Source organism: Salmo salar, chromosome ssa13 (genome assembly GCF_905237065.1).
Source record: "Salmo salar chromosome ssa13, Ssal_v3.1, whole genome shotgun sequence".
In the NCBI taxonomy this organism is placed as follows: domain Eukaryota; kingdom Metazoa; phylum Chordata; class Actinopteri; order Salmoniformes; family Salmonidae; genus Salmo; species Salmo salar.
The window spans coordinates 113,320,835-113,332,625 of NC_059454.1; positions in this window are offsets into that span (position 1 = coordinate 113,320,835).

The window sequence follows — 11,791 nt, forward strand, 5'->3', positions numbered from 1 at the left end:
CTATACAGCACTAACATAGTCCTATGGTCTATGGTGTTCTATACAGCACTAACATGGTCCTATGGTCTATGGTGTTCTATACAGCACTAACATAGTCCTATGGTCTATGGTGTGCCATTTAGGAAGCAGCCCAGGTAGGTTGGACATGTGGCAGCAGCAGCGTTGGTTGGCAGCATCATTTATCTGCTCTGTTAGTCTAGCTGGCAGACGTGGACATCAATATGGCAGCTCAGTGTGTTCTGGCTACGACTGCTATCTGCTCCTAGTCAGACCCCATTACTGTCAGTCATTCAGCTCATCTCGCTGCCTCTCCTCTCCTCTCCTGTCCCTCACTCCTCTCCTCTCCTGTCCCTCACTCCGCTCCTCTCCTGTCCCTCACTCCGCTCCTCTCCTGTCCCTCACTCCGCTCCTCTCCTGTCCCTCACTCCTCTCCTCTCCTGTCCCTCACTCCGCTCCTCTCCTGTCCCTCACTCCGCTCCTCTCCTGTCCCTCACTCCTCTCCTCTCCTGTCCCTCACTCCTCTCCTCTCCTGTCCCTCACTCCGCTCCTCTCCTGTCCCTCACTCCTCTCCTCTCCTGTCCCTCACTCCGCTCCTCTCCTGTCCCTCACTCCTCTCCTCTCCTGTCCCTCACTCCTCTCCTCTCCTGTCCCTCACTCCGCTCCTCTCCTGTCCCTCACTCCTCTCCTCTCCTGTCCCTCACTCCGCTCCTCTCCTGTCCCTCACTCCTCTCCTCTCCTGTCCCTCACTCCGCTCCTCTCCTGTCCCTCACCCCGCTCCCATTCCATCTACATTACTCCTTCCTTTTATCTGTTCTCCTCTTAACCCACTCTCTTTCTCTCTCCTCCTCCCCCTCTCTCTCTCTCTCCTCCTCCCCCTCTCTCTCTCTCCTCTCCTCATCCCTCTCTCTCTTCTCCTCTCCTCCCTCTCCCTCCTCTCTTCTCCTTCCCCTCCCTTTTCTCTTCTCCTCCCTCTCCCTTCTCACTATCATCATATACAGATAAAAAAAAACAATCTAATAAATGTATTCAGTCCCTTCCACCCAGCCGTATCCTCCCTCACCCAGAAATGCTTCCCTATGCTTTGTTTTCATGCAATTTCTCATGTCATTTTTTTCATTGAGAAATACTAGACCAAACATCTTAGATTTAACATTTTGCAACTAAGATCTCCTTGGCAAGAATGTCAAGAATAATGACAGATTTCTTTCTTGTTTGGTGATCAACATTTTTTTTCTTCACAATATGCAATACACAAGGCAGGATCACGTTACAAATACTAGCCGACATGACGACACGAACACAAAATAAACTATTTACATACTGTCAGGAGTCAATTATTTGAGTGCACAAAATGACATTTACAGAAAGGAAGTAGAGTTTACAGTACATAATATTCTATATTATTCTCAGTTACCTTGTAGGTCCATTGCTTGGTTAAATAGTTGTTGATTTTTGATAGAGTTTTACATTATACCTCCCATGCCTCAACTCTATTTCCCCAAACTTTGTTTATCACGGACAATGATCGCTCTATACAAACAGTATCTGGTAAATATGACAACCATGTTTGAGGCGAGAGGATTGTAGGGGTAATCCAAGCACCAAGGGATAACCTGCTGTTAAACCCACCTAAATGATTCTGTTCTGACCAGTTGCAGTACAAATGGAGAGTCATCATTCAACAAAAATAGAAGGTGGATCTTTGTTTACAGGGAAACCCATAATTTTTTAAGGAAATCCAAGACTGGGACACGACGGAACATTCCCAAAACATGTGACCAGAACTTGGACGCCATAGGACAGTCCCAAAACATGTGACCAGAACTGGGACGCCATAGGACAGTCCCAAACATGTGACCAGAACTGGGACGCCATAGGACAGTCCCAAAACATGTGAACAGAACTGGGACGCCATAGGACATTCCCAAAACATTAATGTTCCAACAGAATTCACATATTGGAGTAGGAGTCAGTTTCATCTTAAAACATCTAAATGGGGTTGAATAACTTATATGTATAAATTATTAAAATAATAAAATAATAAAACGTATAATATATAAGCTGGTGTACTGGTGTTCTAGAGTTAACAAATCCATTTTCCCAGATGGTATCCACGTTCAGGTCGTGCCCCTGTATTTCACAGTTCCATACTAGAGACATCCAATGTAGAGCATTTAACAGACAGCAGCCAATCAGAAGTATCAGAGACCATTTTAGAAGTTAATAAAGGGAATATCCATGTAAGCATTATGTGGGATGTTAATGGGGCATGCCATGGTACACCATTAGCTTCTAACAAAGATATTAACTGTAGGTAAAGGAACCATGAAAAGCCAGGAAGTGAATACATTTGTTTGAGGTCATGGAAAGGTATTAGCCCCTTATGATTATACATGTCTCACAAGTGATGCTCACAAGGCGTATTGTTTGTCAGCAGGTTATAGTTATGCCATATAGGAGAAGAATCAAATAACTTCTTAGTGTTGCCTATATGTTTCTCAGGGTAGTACCGCACTTGAGTTGGAAAGAATTCAACCAGAATGCTTTTTTTTTTTTTTTTTTACCTTGATACCGGAAAAAATTTGATCTGTAATTCTCTGCAGTGCAGAAAGAGCTTCCTCGAATGCCTTTCCAAGAATCTGCAATATAATCACTGGACCATACTCTCAAGGACTTTATTTGGAAAGAACAGTAATATAATTTGTAATCTGGAAGAGACAGAGCCTCCTTTTCCCTTTCTCCGTGTAAGAGTATCATATCGAATGCCTGGCTTTTAATCATTCCAAATAAACTTTGAGGTCATTGACTTTAATTCCTCTAAGTATTTTGTCGGAGGAGGTTTAAGAAGCATAGAGAAAATAGCATTTAGTTGGCCGAGTACATTCATTTTTACTGCAATTCTACCTTGTAATGAGATGTTAAGAGAGGATCATCTCTCCAAATCAGAGAGTTTGTCATAGTTCCTTCTGCAAACTTGGGAAAATTGATGGGTATGAATATTGTCACACCCTGATCTGTTTCACTTGTCTTTGTGCTTGTCTCCACCCCCCTCCAGGTGTCACCCATCTTTCCCATTATTCCAAGGGTTTATATACCTGTGTTCTCTGTTTGTCTGTTGCCAGTTCCTTTTGTTCTTCAAAGCCTACCGGCGTTTTTTCCATTGTGCCTTTCTTTTGTCTAGTTCCTGTTTTCCTGGGTTTTAACCTTTCTGCCTTTTGGACTCTGATCTGGATTACTAACCCCTGCCTGCCCCTTGACCTGTCGTTTTGCCTCCCTGTGTTATAGTAATAAACTTTAGTGACTTCGACACTGTCTGCATGTGGGTCTTCCCTGAAACGTGATACAGTGCCTTGCAAAAGTATTCACCCCCCTTGGTGTATTTCCTATTTTGTGTATTGCAACCTGTAATTTAAATTGATTTTTATTTGGATTTCATGTAAATTGGTGAAGTGAAATTACAAAAATTACTTAAAATAATGACAAGTGCTGCGTGGATACAGTTGAAGTCGGACGTTTACATACACCTTAGCCAAATACATTTAAACTTTTTCACAATTCCTAACATTTAATCCTAGTAAAATTCACTGTCTTAGGTCAGGTAGGATCATTAAGAATGTGAAATGTCAGAATAATAGTAGAGAGAATGATTTATTTCAGCTTTTATTTCTTTCATCACATTCCCAGTGGGTCAGAAGTTTACATACACTCAATTAGTATTTGGTAGCGTTGCATTTAAATTGTTTAACTTGGGTCAAACATTTCGGGTAGCCTTCCACAAGCTTCCCACAATAAGTTGGGTGAATTTTGGCCCATTCCTCCTGACAGAGCTTTTTTCCTCCCACTGTAAGTATCACATGATCTGTCACATGATCTCAGTATATACAGTGAGGGAAAAAAGTATTTGATCCACTGCTGATTTTGTACGTTTGCCCACTTACAAAGAAATGATCAGTCTATAATTTTAATGGTAGGTTTATTTGAACAGTGCGAGACAGAATAACAACAAAAAATCCAGAAAAACGCATGTCAAAAATGTTAGAAAATGATTTGCATTTTAATGAGGGAAATAAGTATTTGACCCCTCTGCAAAACATTACTTAGTACTTGGTGGCAAAACCCTTGGTGGCAATCACAGAGGTAAGACGTTTTTTGTAGTTGGCCACCAAGTTTGCACACATCTCAGGAGGGATTTTGTCCCACTCCTCTTTGCAGATCTTCTCCAAGTCATTAAGGTTTCGAGGCTGACGTTTGGCAACTTGAACCTTCAGCTCCCTCCACAGATTTTCTATGGGATAAAGGTCTGGAGACTGGCTAGGCCACTCCAGGACCTTAATGTGCTTCTTCTTGAGCCACTCCTTTGTTGCCTTGGCCGTGTGTTTTGGGTCATTGTCATGCTGGAATACCCATCCACGACCCATTTTCAATGCCCTGGCTGAGGGAAGATGGTTCTCACCCAAGATTTGATGGTACATGGCCCCATCCATCAGCCCTTTGATGCGGTGAAGTTGTCCTGTCCCCTTAGCAGAAAAACACCCCAAAGCATAGTGTTTCCACCTCCATGTTTGACGGTGGGGATGGTGTTCTTGGGGTCATAGGGAGCATTCCTCCTCCTCCAAACATGATGAGTTGAGTTGATGCCAAAGAGCTCCATTTTGGTCTCATCTGACCACAACACTTTCACCCAGTTGTCCTCTGAATCATTCAGATGTTCATTGACAAACTTCAGACGGGCATGTATATGTGCTTTCTTGAGCAGGGGGACCTTGCGGGCGCTGCAGGATTTCAGTCCTTCCTGGCGTCGTGTGTTACCAATTGTTTTCTTGGTGACTATGGTCGCAGCTGCCTTTAGATCATTGACAAGATCCTCCCGTGTAGTTCTGGGCTGATTCCTCACCATTCTCATGATCATTGCAACTCCACGAGATGAGATCTTGCATGGAGCCCCAGGCTGAGGGAGATTGACAGTTCTTTTGTGTTTCTTCCATTTGCGAATAATTGCACCATCTGTTGTCACCTTCTCACCAAGCTGTTTGGCGATGGTCTTGTAGCCCATTCCAGCCTTGTATATGTGCTTTCTACAAGCTCTGTCTACCATCTTGTCCCTGACATCTTTGGAGAGCTCTTTGGTCTGGGCCATGGTGGAGAGTTTGGAACCTGATTGATTGATTGCTTCTGTGGACAGGTGTCTTTTATACAGGTAACAAACTGAGATTAGGAGCACTCCCTTTAAGATTGTGCTCCTAATCTCAGCTCGTTACCTGTATAAAAGACACCTGGGAGCCAGAAATCTTTCTGATGTAGAGGGGGTCAAATACTTATTTCCCTCATTAAAATGCAAATCAATTTATAACATTTTTGACATGCGTTTTTCTGGATTTTTATGTTCTTATTCTGTCTCTCACTGTTCAAATAAACCTACCATTAAAATTATAGACTGATCATTTCTTTGTCAGTGGGCAAATGTTCAAAATCAGCAGTGGATCAAATACTTTTTTCCCTCACTGTATACGCGTGTTCTGAAAGGCCGCAGAGTTTGCAACACCACTAAGCAAGGGGCACCACCAAGCAAGCATCACTATTAAGACCAAGGAAATCTCACAACAGGTCAGGGACAAAGTTGTGGAGAAGTACAGATAAGGGTTGGGTTATAATAAAATATCAGAAACTTTGAACATCCCACGGAGCACCATTAAATCCATTACTAAAAAATGGAAAGAATATGGCACCACAACAAACCTGTCAAGAGAGGGCCGCCCACCAAAACTCACGGACCACGCAAGGAGAGGTAACAAAGATACCAAAGATAACCCTGAAGGAGCTGCAAAACTCCACAGCGGAGAATTGAGTATGTGTCCATAGGACCACTTTAAGCCGTACACTCCACAGAGCTGGGCTTTACAGAAGAGTGGCAAGAAAAAAAGCCATTGCTTCAAGAAAAGAAAAATCCAAACACGTTTGGTGTTCGCCGAAAGGCATTTGGGAGACTCCCCAAATATATGGAAGAAGGTACTCTGGTCAGATGAGACTAAAATTGAGCTTTTTGGCCATCAAGGAAAATATTCTGTCTGGTGCAACCCATCACCTCTCATCACCCCGAGAATACCATCCACACAGTGAAGCATGGCAGCATCATGCTGTGGGGATGTTTTTTCATCGGCAGGGACTGGGAAACTGGTCAGAATTGAAGGAATGATGGATGGCGCTAAATACAGGGACATTTTTGAGGGAAACCTGTTTCAGTCTTCCAGAACTTTGTGACTGGGACAGAGGTTCACCTTCCAGCAGGACAATGACCCTAAGCATACTGCTAAAGCAACACTCAAGTAGTTTAAGGGGAAACATTTAATGTCCTAGTCAAAGCCCAGATCTCAATCCAATTGAGAATCTGTGGTATGTCTTAAAGATTGCTGTACACCAGCAGGAACCCATCCAACTTGAAGGAGCTGGAGAAGTTTTGCCTTGAAGAATGGGCAAAAATCCCAGTGGCTAGATGTGCCAAGCTTATAGAGACATACCCCAAGAGACTTGCAGCTGGAATTGCTGCAAAAGGTGGCTCTACAAAGTATTGACTTTGGGGGGGTGAATAGTTATGCAACCTCAAGTTCACTTTTTTTGTCTTATTTCTTGTTTGTTTCACAATAAAACATATTTTGCATCTTCAAAGTGGTAGGCATGTTGTTTAACCTGTTATGGCTAGGGGGCAGTATTTTCACGGCTGGATAAAAAACATACCCGATTTAATCTGGTTACCACTCCTACCCAGTAGCTAGAATATGCATATACTTATTACATATGGATAGAAAACACCCTAAAGTTTCTAAAACTGTTTGAATGGTGTCTGTGAGTATAACAGAACTCATATGGCAGGCCAAAATCTGAGAAGGTTTCATTCAGGAAGTGGCCTGTCTGACAAGGTGTCGTTCTTCTTGTCTCTGTTTATTGAAGAGTGAGGATCTTAGCTGTCCCGTGACACTTCCTACGGCTGCCATAGGGTCTCAGAAGGCGGTAAAAAGCTGAATCGTGGCTTTGCAGGCTCTGGCTGAAAAAAAGTAGCGTGTTTGGGTATTGGCTGGTTACAGTACTGTGAGACTCAGGCTCGTGCCCGCGTCGACCGAAAGCTTTGTTTACTTTCCTCTGTTTAGCTAAAAGGACATTCCCGGTCGGAATATTATAGCTTTTTTACGAGAAAAATTGCATAAAAATGGATCTTAAACAGCGGTTGACATGCTTCGAAGTACGGTAATGGAATATTTCGATTTTTTTTGTCACGAATTGCGCCATACAGCTATTTAAAAAGACAAGACTCTCGTTAATCTAACCACACTCTCCGATTTCAAAAAGGCTTTACAACGAAAGCAAAACATTAGATTATGTCAGCAGAGTACCAAGCCAGAAATAATCAGACACCCATTTTTCAAGCTAGCATATAATGTCACAAAAACCCAGAAGACAGCTAAATGCAGCACTAACCTTTGATGATCTTCATCAGATGACAACCCTAGGATATTATGTTATACAATACATGCATGTTTTGTTCAATCAAGTTCATATTTATATCAAAAACCAGCATTTTACATTAGCATGTGACGTTCAGAACTAGCATACCCCCCGCAAACTTCCGGGGAATTCGCTAACAATTTACTAAATTACTCACGATAAACGTTCACAAAAAGCATAACAATTATAGATACAGAACTCCTCTATGCACTCGATATGTCCGATTTTAAAATAGCTTTTTGGTGAAAGCACATTTTGCAATATTCTAAGTACATAGCCCAGCCATCACAGGCTAGCTATTTAGACACCCGGCAAGTTTAGCACTCACCAATATCAGATTTACTATTATAAAAGTTTGATTACCTTTTGTTGTCTTCGTCAGAATGCACTCCCAGGACTGCTACTTCAATAACAAATGTTGGTTTGGTCCAAAAATAATCCATCGTTATATCCGAATAGCGGTGTTTTGTTCGTGCGTTCAAGACACTATCTGAAAGGGTAAATAAGGGTCGTGCGCATGGCGCAATTCGTGACAAAGAAATCTAAATATTCCATTACCGTACTTCGAAGCATGTCAACCGCTGTTTAAAATCCATTTTTATGCCATTTTTCTCGTAAAAAAGCGATAATATTCCGACCGGGAATGTCCATTTATCTAAACAGAGGAAAGAAAACAAAGCTTTCGGTCGACGCGGGCACGAGCCTGAGTCTCACAGTACTGTAACCAGCCACTACCCAAACGCGCTACTTTGTTTCAGCCAGAGCCTGCAAAGCCACGATTCAGCTTTTTGCCGCCTTCTGAGACCCTATGGCAGCCGTAGGAAGTGTCACGGGACAGCTAAGATCCTCACTCTTCAATAAACAGAGACAAGAAGAATGACACCTTGTCAGACAGGCCACTTCCTTCATGAAATCTTCTCAGGTTTTTGCCTGCCATATGAGTTCTGTTATACTCACAGACACCATTCAAACAGTTTTAGAAACTTTAGGGTGTTTTCTATCCAAAGCCAATAATTATATGCATATTCTAGTTACTGGGCAGGAGTAGTAACCAGATTAAATCGGGTACGTTTTTTATCCAGCCGTGTCAATACTGCCCCCTATCCCCAACAGGTTAGTGATGTTGCAGACTCTGGGGCCTTTCAGAACAGGTGTATATATACTGAGATCATGTGACAGATCATGTGACACATGTGACACTTGGACTTTATTGGACTTTATTTAACACATTTTGTGACTTTTGAAACAACATTGCAACAGATCTTTTTAGATTTTCTTAAACAAGTAATTTTTTTAATTTCACTTCACCAATTTGGACTATTTTGTTTGTCCATTACATGAAATCCAAATAAAAATACATGTAAATTACAGGTTGTAATGTAACAAAATAGGAAAACTGACTAGGTGGATGAATACTTTTGCAAGGCACTGTAAGGGTGATCTCGAGCGGCTAGATGTTCTCTACCATTCGGCCATCAGATTTGCCACCAATGCTCCTTATAGGTCACATCACTGCACTCTATACTGTAAACTGGTCATCTCTGTATTCCCGTCGCAAGACCCACTGGTTGATGCTTATTTATACAACCTTCTTAGACCTCACTCCTCCCTATATGAGATACCTACTGCAGCCCTCATCCTACACATACAACATCCATTCTGCCAGTCACATTCTGTTAAAGGTCCCCAACACACACAACAGGTCCCCAACACACACACACATCCCTGGGTCGCTCCTCTTTTCAGTTCGCTGCAGCTAGTGACTGGAATGAGCTGCAACAAACACTCAAACTGGACAGTTTAATTTCCATGCCCAATCGTGGACACTCTTACTGACAGTTGTGTCTGCTTTGTGTGATGTATTGTTGTCTCTACCTTCTTACCATTTGTGCTGTTGTCTGTGCCCAATAATGTTTGTTCCGCTACCATGTTGTGCTGTTGCCATGTTGTGTTGCTACCATTCTGTATTGTCATGTGTTTCTGCGAGGCTATGTTGTTGTCTTATGTGTCTCTTTATGTAGTGTTGTGGTGTCTCTCTTGTCGTGATGTGTGTTTTGTCATATTTATTTAAAAAAACGTTTTTTACCTTTATTTAACTAGGCAAGTCAGTTAAAGACTCTCGTTAATCTAACCACACTGTCCGATTTCAAAAAGGCTTTACAACGAAAGCAAAACATTAGATTATGTCAGCAGAGTACCCAGCCAGAAATAATCAGACACCCATTTTTCAAGCTAGCATATAATGTCACAAAAACCCAAACCACAGCTAAATGCAGCACTAACCTTTGATGATCTTCATCAGATGACACTCCTAGGACATTATGTTATACAATACATGCATGTTTTGTTCAATCAAGTTCATATTTATATCAAAAACAGCTTTTTACATTAGCATGTGACTAGCGTGTGACTAGCATTCCCACTGAACACTTCTGGTGAATTTACTAAATTACTCACGATAATAGTTCACAAAAAAGACAACAATTATTTTAAGAATTATAGATACAGAACCCCTTTATGCAATCGCAGTGTCCGATTTTAAAATAGCTTTTCGGTGAAAGCACATTTTGCAATATTCTGAGTAGATAGCCCGGCCATCACAGGCTAGCTATTTTGACACCCACCAAGTTTGGTACTCACCAAACTCAGATTTACTATAAGAAAAATTGTATTACCTTTGCTGTTCTTCGTCAGAATGCACTCCCACGACTTCTACTTCAATAACAAATATTGGTTTGGTTCCAAATAATCCATAGTTATATCCAAATAGCGGCGTTTTGTTCGTGCGTTCAAGACACTATCCGAAGGGTAAAGAAGGGTGACAAAACATTTCAAAATATTCCATTACCGTACTTCGAAGCATGTCAAACGCTGTTTAAAATCAATTTTTATGCGATTTTTCTCGTAAAAAAAGCGATAATATTCCGACCAGGAGTCGTTGTTTTTGTTCAAAGACTGAAAATGTAAACATGGAGTCGTCTCGTGCACGCGCGCACACCCGTCTCATTGTTCTCAGATCGACCACTTACCAAATGCGCTACTGTTTTTCAGCCATGGCCTGCAAAGTCATCATTCAACGTTCTGGCGCCTTCTGAGAGCCTATGGGAGCGTTAGAAAGTGTCACGTTAGAGCAGAGATCCCCTGTTTTGGATAGAGATGATCAAGAAGGCCAAGAAATGGTCAGAGAGGGCGCTTCCTGTTTGGAATCTTCTCAGGTTTTGGCCTGCCATATGAGTTCTGTTATACTCACAGACACCATTCAAACAGTTTTAGAAACTTTAGGGTGTTTTCTATCCAAATCAAACAATTATATGCATATTCTAGTTACTGGGCAGGAGTAGTAACCAGATTAAATCGGGTACGTTTTTTATCCGGCCGTGCAAATACTGCCCCCTATCCCCAACAGGTTAAGAACAAATTCTTATTATCAATGATGGCCTAGGAACAGTGGGTTAACTGCCTTGTTCAGGGGCAGAACAACAGATTTTTACGTTTTCAGCTCAGGGATCGTGCAACCTATCAGTTACTAGTCAAACACTCTAACCACTAGGATACCTGCCGCCCCATATACTTTTATTTTTATTTTTTAATCCCAGCCCCCGTCCTCGCAGGAGGCCTTTTGCATTCTGGTAGGCCGACATCGTAAATAAGAATGTGTTCTTAACTGACTTGCCTAGTTAAATAAAGGTATACAAAAATAGAAAAAGTATTGTTTTAGGGAGTATGCGAGCACATTCATTCGGTTCGCCTTGCCGACCTGAAGCACGCTGATGCCTTTAAAGACAGCAGTGCTGCCTGCCAGCAGTAATCTTCTCTGATTGATTAAGAGCTTGAAGGAGCTATAATCGTTTGGTAATAGATGGAAATCATTGAATATTTAAATTCATGCAGTTCGAAATAAATGTTTTAACTTTGTCCCAGAAGCACTCAACAGCAGGGCCCTCCCACATCATATGAATAAATGTGCCTACCTGATTTAAGGGACACAGTGAACAGTTGGGAGTTGGGGCTAATTGCATCATAATGTGTTTCCTTGGTGTTAACTACACAGTCTGTGAACAAACTTAAAATGTATAAGTTTATGGTTCCGATTATGCAAGGTCATATTTTTCCATATTGTGTTCCAGTTATAGAATGGTTCAGATTCAATTAGATCTTTTGACCATACTTTTTGAATAGCTCATTCTTTCTGGGAGCTCAGATAATTAATTTATATATGCCATCATTGGATGTTTCGGTAGTTGGGTTTCCCATGGGACTCCATAGGCCTGCATAGCTGACTTAAGTAGAACAT